Source organism: Anopheles stephensi, chromosome 2 (assembly GCF_013141755.1).
Source record: "Anopheles stephensi strain Indian chromosome 2, UCI_ANSTEP_V1.0, whole genome shotgun sequence".
Lineage (NCBI taxonomy): Eukaryota > Metazoa > Arthropoda > Insecta > Diptera > Culicidae > Anopheles > Anopheles stephensi.
The window spans coordinates 14,524,761-14,535,003 of NC_050202.1; positions in this window are offsets into that span (position 1 = coordinate 14,524,761).

Genomic DNA, 10,243 nt, shown 5'->3' on the forward strand with positions numbered 1-10,243 from the left:
CGACTACTGCTGCTGTTTCAGGGCAGTCAAACTCAAGTTATATGTTTCCACTGAAGACCGGAAAAAAAATTCGAAATATACAAGAAGCAAAAGAATTAAATTTTAAAATACTTTTTATTCAATAGGCACGGTTTGAACGTTACGCTAGCGTTTTAAAAACTAATATCGTATCCGCTATCACCAATAATCTTGCAATGGACGAATTTTAGATAAATTTGCTAGATTTATTCTTCATAGTTATGAGCTGAGATTAAATTTTTTTTAAATTGGTTTTCAGTCCATAAAACAGATTTCAGTTATTTTTAAAAAAATTGGGAATTTTTGAAACACTGTGATATTTTATACACTTTATATTAACACCTTATAAGCATATTATTTGTTCTGATAAAAATACTTTCAAAAGAGCAAACCCAAATTTTATCGTTTAAACGAACAAAGGCATATTTGTTATGTCACCATATCAACCCATAGTTATCGACAATGAAAAGAACGTGAAACGAGTGGAAAGAGAAAGGGCTGCACCAAGCTGGATATGTGAAAAATTCGAACAAGTTTTCGAAAACGCACTATGAGAGCTTCTTATAAGCTTCCCGGTCACAATAACTGAAAATCCTCTAAAAAATAGCACTCCCTATCTTACCTGAAGAATCGTTTAGAATGTTTTTCAAGGAAATATGGATAAAGTAGGTTTAAAATTTGAAGAAAAATTATTGTCCAGCAAGCAAGTATTCCGAAAACCATCAGAAGCAGCAAAATCAAGTAAGGAAGAAAACAAAAACCTTTCTTTTGCATTTTATTTTAAATTGTGTATAACCATAAATAATAAATAATTAATACAAATAGATTAAATACATCGCCATGAATAAAATAATCGTAATAATTACAAATAACAACATAACTGCAACTAAAAAATGATGATAGCATCAAAAGAAAATAACAATGATTTTTCCTGTCTCTCCAAAAATCATTAAAAATATATGAAAAGAATTTTACTAACATAATTAGAGAAAAACAATAAAAAAGCTAAAAAAAAGCGTAAAAAATTATATTACTTTACACACACTCCTTATTTCCTAGCATGAGGGATATCCTGCTATTCGATACAGCGCTTCAACATTATGCGCCTAATGGGTATGCAATCGTGTGTTTTCGAACATACACGTGCTACGAAAGCAAGCAAGGAAAGAATACAGATTTATCAAATTCGATTTTAAATAATTTTGAATCAGAGAAATACAACTGAAATAGCTCTCTATCATAGATAAAGGTTATTTGATGAACATAAATCCCATTAGGATAGCACGTAACTTATACGTATGTGATCTTGACGGTAGATCACTTTCATTTAAAACAGATACTAGGAAAATATGGGTTGAGTTTTCCATTTATTCGTGAGTGGTTTCACAACTTCTTAGCTGAAGTGGCATTTAAAAGGTCTTCAAAATTCTCGCCCAAGTCGATATCAAACTATGAACGCACTCAAGCTGCTGAAAGATGAATTAAAAGATCACACAGGCGCGTTCCGGAACTGCTGGGAAAGAAAGTTTAAAGCGTGACATCTGCAGTCAAAATGGTGACTTAAAAATGAAATAAAATAATCATTGTACACACCTCCTATCCTCTCCACGCATCATCATATCAAGTTGCGTCAAACTCCCAAATTCAGTTAGGTTGTAATACAAACGTTTCTTTCGCTGCTGATATAATTTCTTTCGCGATAAAGTACGCGGTACGATTGCTCTTCATTATCGGCATCAACCAGTGTCAATCGGTGATCGGTTCTAAGAAAAACTGTACTCCGTTGTTTCGATTATTTCACTGGCCCCGAGCGGGAACAGATCGGAATCGCACGAGACTTTTTCCACCACAAGCCGTTATCATTTTTCTGCCGAACTACGGACACAATTAGTGACCGTTGATGCTCATCAGTATCGTTCCGATAACTCCTGGAAAGGGGTAGGAAACCGGAGAACATCTTCGAAGAACCGTGCCTAGATTGATCCTTATCGCACAAACGCTGGAACAACGTCGATCAAACGCAGAACACTGTCCGCTTTCACCAGTGCGTTATTTATCGCGTTTGTTGCACATGCGGAAAGCAAAATGGATTCCGTATTTCGGTTTTTGTGATTGACCTTCAAGATTTTGCCGTGCATCGTGTACATCAGCTCACATGTGACATCGTGTTAACATGTTTACATTTCAGCGACTTCGTGAGAAAAAGGGTTTCATTTCCTGTCGGAAGGAGACGATTTGTTGAATGCAACGGCGCTGCAAGTGAGCGCCTGCAAGCGGTTCAGTGCGTGATTAATGACGATCAAATAGCGTGCAAAAATATGCTTGCTTGATGGAGATGTCTTACCCAGGAAAGTACAGTCTACCCATCTTTGTGTGTTTATCGGCCCAATCGGTACGTAGACATGCAAAAACCACACCAGCGAGCGCATGATTAATTGCAACATTATGGTTGTGTTCTGGGATCCGCCAAAGGTTTCTGTAAGAATGGTGGGAAAATTCTCCGTTCCAGGAAAACCGTGCACTTGTGCGTGCATACAATCGCGAGAAGCGAGCAACGGAGAGTGCTACTGCTCTTAAAAATCCCCCCTGAGAAGGAAACTTGTGAACTGATAAGCTATTTTGGGATTGTCGAAAAGTGAGATAAAACACCGGTAGTCTGATAACCGAATGCTCCGACGACCGATGACGTCCCAGCGGACACACCTTTATCCACGTTTCGGTGACATTACACGTTAAAGGTGCAAGTACATTCATTCAAAAAAAAAAAAACAAAAAGTGTGTGCCTTCCAACAGGATCCATTTTAGCCGATTGATTGATTTGCTGCACTACACTACCTTTATTGCTTTTCTTTGAGGCCATATTTCACGTCTGCTGAATATCATTTTTTATGAATGGGAACCCGTATCCCATTCCGTGTGTTTGTCTAGGATTGCACGCAAAAAACGGTCTCACAATGACACGATTATCGCGCTGTAAGTATTGGGGACAATTTTTTTTTCTGTGATAAGTAAACTACCTCGGTCCGGTTGCGATTAAATGGAAAGCATTCCATTGATGGATAGCCATTGGCTACGTGTCGCAGTGAGTGTTAAGTGAGTTTTAAGTGACACAAATTGGTGAAAGTGAAGAGAACAGCTTATGGATGCTTTTGAGCAGTCTGGACAAATAATATTGATTGCTAAAACAGTTTATTCCCTACAAAGAAGGTTAGTGTTGTGATAGAACTAGTGTGTTGTTATGTTTACTTTACTTTACACTTTGGAAAAAGATTATATTGTTTGGGGCCTCTGTGACTCTCTGATTCCTACAATGGATATGCTTCTGACAAATGGATGTTTTAATCTTTTAAATAGGCCTTTGTTCCAAGCCTAAACTCCATTCGTTTATCTTTGAATTTAATTTAAATTTACTTTTCGTGCTCTATAAACCTTCTCAGACATGAATGTCATTTAACAGCTGTTTGGAGTTCATCGTCAATTATTTTTCCAAAATATTTTATATTTAACAAAAATATCTACGGGTAATCCATCAACCAATACTAGCAAGAGCGTACTTTTTTCTCGTGTTGCTATTATCGGCTTTGTTTTTTTCTATGGTTAATTTAATTGTTTTACACTTACCTCAAAAAATTTAATTGATTTTTTTTGGTTTGACCTTTTTATGATGAAGTCGAATCGAAAAGCATTGAAATTCTTATAGAGCAGAAATTTATAAAAGAAATATAAACTTTTTAGGAACACTATTTTGGTATGGAACAAATCATTCCACCTTTCGTGCAATTTGTACGATAACGACTGAAATGCCGGAATAGACTACTGTGGACTAAATTGATATACAAAATTGTGACCGTATCTGATATAATATTATGAGGACGATGAGGAAGACTAAAATAAAAGAGTTTTTGGTTTTTAATCCAACGGCTCACTATAGTTACGCCTAGCTGACAATGGCATCGTATGTGGCCTGTAAAACTATTTTAAAAATAACTGCAAATGTTCATATGGCGTAATGACAAGAAGAAACTGTCTCGAATCGCAAAATTCAAACCATGGGAGTGGAAATAACATCCCATTACTAAACTGCCTAAATCAGCTTCGTCTAGTAACTTACTGTAACTAATGTGAATAGTTTTGTTAACTGAACGTAATTTTTTTTAAATGATTCGTTACTTGCACCCAGAAACGATCGTAGGGGGTTCAAGGTTTTAAGAGGAATCGTGCTCAATTTCACAAACTTGGAGTTCGGGACCTTTAAGGCTCGAGATACCTTCCTTCTTCTTCGGTTCTTTTCCATCCTATTCTGAAGGTCTTGGCCTGGTATTTCTGGCATCCTTGGCTTGTTTTTACTCCTAGCCGAATATTCAGTTCACAGTGCGTGGCAACGGTCTGGGTCGCCTCATCTACCGGACCAGCTAATCTTTAATTCGAAAAAAATAAAAATATGAAGGCTTTTTATCTTCTTTCATTTCTGTAATTATCAAGTGTTGAAAAGATGTTAAAACTATTGAAAAACATAGCTGAACTCCAGCTGAGCCCCTTCTGAACTTAAATCTTTACAATTATACCTCCTTACATACCTTAATAATAATGTCATCTGGTGCGTCCAGGTAATAAGGCTTCACACGACAGGACCGGGGTTTAAATCCCACCGGGACCGTTCCTTTTTAGTAAGGACTGGCACTACAACCTTTTTTCGTCTTTGGCACTACAACCTTGAAAAGCTGGGTGTGCAATTTCTGGTTGTTCTGTAACTTCATTTTACGCACAGTAACGTAGTCAGCCCTGCGCACGGAGGTGTATGGGATCTGTATGGAATTTGAACCACGGTCGTAGGACGACTCTATCGCCCTTTGCCACCATACCGCACCTATCCTACAACATGGTATAAATGCCATGCCAATCTCACAAACTCCGATAGTAATCCAATAAAGCATCCTGATCGTAACCACCATAACCAGGACTTTGGATTCAATTACAGATAATCAACAGCTTGTAAAACAGAAGCCGGAAAATTATCTCGACCTCATTTAAGTAAACTTCACCTGCCCTTAAAATATTACCAAAACAAATATGGACTCTGCACCTGACTATCCTTCTATAAGAAGAAGAATGCACCAAACTGTAGTCCTCGGTATCAAACACTAGCTAGTCCCGGATCCGTTTAAAACCAATACACGGCCCAAATGACTTACCACCCCTCAAGGAGAAAACCAAGATTAATAAAACACCAAAATTCCACCACAAATCATGTGGTTGTGGCATGTGGCATACATTACATAAACCACGTCCCCAATGATTGACTTTTCTACTGCTCCCCCCCCCCGCCCTCCCCCAACCAGTTTCTCCTAACCCGTCTACATTCCACAAGAAAAGCACATCCGCTGTTGATAACTAGCAGCGGGCATATTCCCACACGTTCCTTCTTCATTTTATCGTTTTACCTTCATCCAATTGGTGCCATTTTCAATAGTCCCACGAAATTTCTTACCCAAAAGCGCTGCGCTTAAAAATCCCCGCCAAGGAAAAGGGGCAACAAAAGTAATAATAATTCGCCATCATCTTTCTAATCACCGCATTAGCGCTTCTAATCAACGCATTTCACTTGATCAAAGGTGACAACCTCCCTACGTCAAACGGCAAACCGAAAATAACCTGCGTGAGACAGTTAACGCAATCCGATAGCAAGCAATTCGGTCCGAGGCCAAGCCTTTGCGCCACGCATTATCAGACCCGCCAATGCATTATTATCGCATCGGCCACGTACGGCTCCGATACCATCGGCCCCCGGGGTAGTTCACCGATCACCATTCATCCGACTGCCGAGACATGCATTTTATTTGTTCATTCATCAAAACACATCTGCTTATCTAATCAGGGGTTTCGCGGTCCGGTGCGTCCACCACACCGCACCACGCCAGGTAAAGAATTGCCCGGGGCCGGTTTGGCAATCTGCACAAACGGTATGAATGAATCTGGGTAGCCTCTAACGCGCGGTTCGCTCATTGATAACTAGCAAACCCCGATGGATTCGAATGTAGTTGAAGGTTTCTGCTGCCTATGGCGCGTATAATGAAAGTGGGATTCCTCTTCCTGTTTGAGGCGGTACAAATGTACCGGACCTGTGCGAAGCATGACGATAAAGCTATCCCCAAAAATACCTCTGGACACAGGATGTTCGTCAGAGCCATTGTACGGACGGGATGTAAGTTGTTCGCTCAACAACAAAAAAAACGAGCAAAATGCTCGATTTGCTTGCTCCCATTACTTTTTTCACCTGGTAACGTCTCTCATTGTCGTTTATATTATTTTTTGGATGTCACTGTTGGCCACGAGTTTATCACAGGAAGCAGCTAATTGGCCCCCCCTTTTATTACTCGTGGTACATCCCCGTCTTTTGCCTCCATCGAGCCGTTCGATAAACAGAGTGAAATTATGGGCTAAAGAAAAGGCTACATGAGGTTCCTGATAGCATGAGACCCGGTCGGGCGGGATCGACCGTACAGACATGGAACCTGGGTTTCACTCGTAGCACGGTTTGGGGCGTCAATTGGTCTATTGTCTTAACGAATACGCATTAATGTTTGCCGGAAATTACATTAATCAGGCATCCTTGATCGCATCAAAACGACGATCAATCAGATATCAGAGGAGCTGCACCAACATGCCATCCGGTGGCCCTGAACAATCATGAACCGAGACAGTAATCTGGAGCAGGTGTTGTTCGCTCCTTATTATCTATGCGTTCCCAGATGAAGCAGAGAGACAAAGGTAAATATTTTTAAACGTGTGGTAAAATGTAACCGCCCACCTTGATACCATTCCGTTGTGTTGCTGTGTACGCAAGGGCTTACCGGGACAGCGCCACTAGCAAACACTATCTGATAAGTGAAAGCTTCGTGGAGCAGTGGTATGCAAAACGAGCAGAGGAGTATTATTACATTTTATAACGATACAAATGAAATACTCAACAACCAGTTTCATAACACCGCGGTTGCGCCACGTTCTTGCTGACTCATATTAGACGCCGAGAAGCTATCGTTTACTTACGCTCTTCACGATCGCGAGGATCATGACCCTGTCAGTATCGATTCCACGCGATCCATCTCTCACGAAAGTTCAAAGCATCAAGGCAGGATCATGGTTTTCCCCCATTTCAAGTCCTGCCACCGTCAATTCCATTAGCTTTGATGCTGTGACGTAGTCGCAGCCACAGGGTAATGTCACCAACCGGATACTCCCGAACCAAAAAAAAAACAAATTAACCAGTCCAACAGCACAGGTCTATACGCAGATCATCTAGCAAGTGGGATGAAATGAGAGAGCGAGAGAGAAAGAGAGAGATGGATGTGAACGACTCAAGATAAGTAAACAATTCCATCTATGCAACTCCCATGTAAATGTCGAGCGTTCGTCGCGTGCTGGAGAACCATTAGATCGGCTTCTGAAAATGGGATCTAGTGCTATCTGATGTAGAGTGTTGCTTTAAAACCTGTGACGCTGTGTTTTTCTTAGTGACTCAGTGGCAAGGTTTCTGGGTAAATCTTACCTTTTGTACGAATGAGGATAAAATAGTTCCTGTTTTGTTCTTTGGGCACATTGTTATTAGTACTTTCCTTGTACTTGCTCTTCAAACGACAGGCACTCCTATATCGATTCTATCCGCATCATTATTCTGTAGCAAGAACTGACGTAGCAGATCAATTACAAATACTGATTCATAAAAAAGGCAAAAAATACTTAAATTTTTAACTTTTAATTATTGAGAAGCTTCCATAACGTTCTTGAGCATCTCTGAGGTTTTTTTTTTGGTTGAGTTATTTTATGTTAAATTATTAGAAGAAGGATTGTTGAAATTTCATGACGTGATTGCCGTCCCCTGATGTTGAAGCTCCAGATTAACGTATGAAACGATTATAGGGTTTAGCAGCACTATGCTAAATGAATCCCATTATTTTTTTATATTCTGATAGAAGGTTTCTGACAGTGAGGATTGCTTAGCAGAGCAACTCATTCCCAAAAATTTAATAAAATTTAATAAAAGTATCGAAATCTTTTGATTCTTCATGATAAAAGAGCCAACTTTTCAAGAAAATTCTCCTCTTTTTGACTGTAGATTTAAAGGAAAACTATATAATATGTATGGTAATAATAAAATAATCTCTGTTTAAACACAAAATTTAAATTATCACTAAATACATCTGCATGGTTTGCAGTTTCATAGTTAAACTCCTAGAGACTTCATCCGAATTTTTGGTAATGTTGCGTACTGTTAAGAGATACTCATAGCTGTTTCTTGCAAGTTCTGTCGTCTTAGCATCTGGTCATCAGTTTAACGAACTTTTAAATTAGTTATCCTTTCCTTTTAAATTAGTTAAAATATGAAGAACTAATCGTTGTTATATTTGTTTGGCAATATCTCCAATACTGGAATGGGATCGGGATCAGCTAGTACTACAGGCTCAAGAGGTTTAATTTTTTCAATTCTGGATTGTTTATAAATTTTAAATTATGTGTATCATAAACCTCAGTCCATCCTCAGTACGGTCTAGTCCTCAGGACTTCACACGAAAGGACCAGATATTTTATTAGATCCAAACCCCCTGGTCTTACGGATGACTGACCAGTAAGCTACAAATATAATAAAGCCGTTTATCAGTTTTTAGTACAACGATGTTTTTATTTTTAGTACACTATCAACAAACCCAAGATTCTGTCTTCTCTGGGCAATTTTTTTTTTTTAATTTAAAGCCAGAAGCAGATTAGCTACTTCTTGAGCAATTATTTATGAAGCTTATAAAATATTTCTACCCAAACTCTATTAAAAACTTATACAGATTAGTGTAATTAATTAGTACAATCGTTTCCAACGATCTTTACGATCAAACCGGATAACTTACCAACCAAAATCCACAAACTCTTTCTCCGACCCTAACCAACAAAACCCGCACACTGCTCGAGCAGCGAGCGAAACGATTCCGAAACAGGGACAGGTTTTTGTTTTTAATCAGCTTATTTATTCAACTTCCAAACGACGCCCCATTCCGCCCATGTCCACAATTCAAGTCACTTTTAATAACGACGAAAACAAAAACGAGAAGAAAAACGTCCAACACCTTCACGATCAGGACATACTTCATCACGTACGCCAGCGGTTCGGCAGGTCTGCACGTACGCATACCGACCGAGCCGCACACACATTCAACAATTGGCAAGAGATTTACAATAGCCGTCACCAGCCGGGGCCGCATCTCAACCCACCCTCCTCTCACGTGCCGATCCGTCGATCAAACGCGAATGTGCCATTCCGTCGTTTTCCATTTGTCAAAGGTCCCGGGCACAGGTCTTATGTCTTCCCGTGGTCCCGTGTGCCTCTATCAAACGAGCGATAGTGGCTTCCCCTAACCGTGGGTAGTATAAAATACGGGTCCCATAATTACTCATTACTCTCTGGGCTTTCGGACCCCGCCAGACCAGAGGTTACACACAGAGAGATTTCATTGTGCGACTACTAGAATCGAGACGACCGTACCGAGAGTCGTCTCCAGTTGCTAAGCGCTCAACCGAAAGGGTTCTTTTCGACTGACTACAATCTGTCGTTTGTTTTGGGGATGTTGTTGAGCTATACGGGTCGTCGTCCGTGTTGTTCGAACACTGTAACAATCTATCATTTTATGCACGACGCTGGGCGGGAAAAGTGTGTGGTTGTTTGTTAGGCTCTAGTGAATTAGTTGTTTTATTTCTAAATTTTGTGAAATGTCCTTGAATGTTACGGGGAACTGGGAAAAGAATTGCTCTTTGAATTATGTTTGCCTGTGGAAAGAAAGAACCAATTTGCCTATTAGTACATTAGTGACAGTATGAGAACAAGCTAGCGTACAGTGTTGCGCTTTGTTCAACACGAAGATCCTGGTTTGTTTATCTGAATCGATGAAAAAGTAAATAAGACTTTTTGTCCTATTTTAATGGAACATACGATACTACTATTTGATTAGTTGGTCAATTCCATTTAGGTTTAGATTACTGATCGAAAGCTCATGACTGTGAGAAAATATGACTTATTACCATTAGAGATTCTAATTCCGTTGATTTCTGGATATCGCATATTATCCAGACGCAGGATTTCTATGAATGAACTAAGTCAAATAAGTCCAAAATGGCAGGAAAAGCCCTCTCATGATCGTAGAGCTGGACAAGAAGCAGAGAAAGAAGAATTAGTAATCAAATG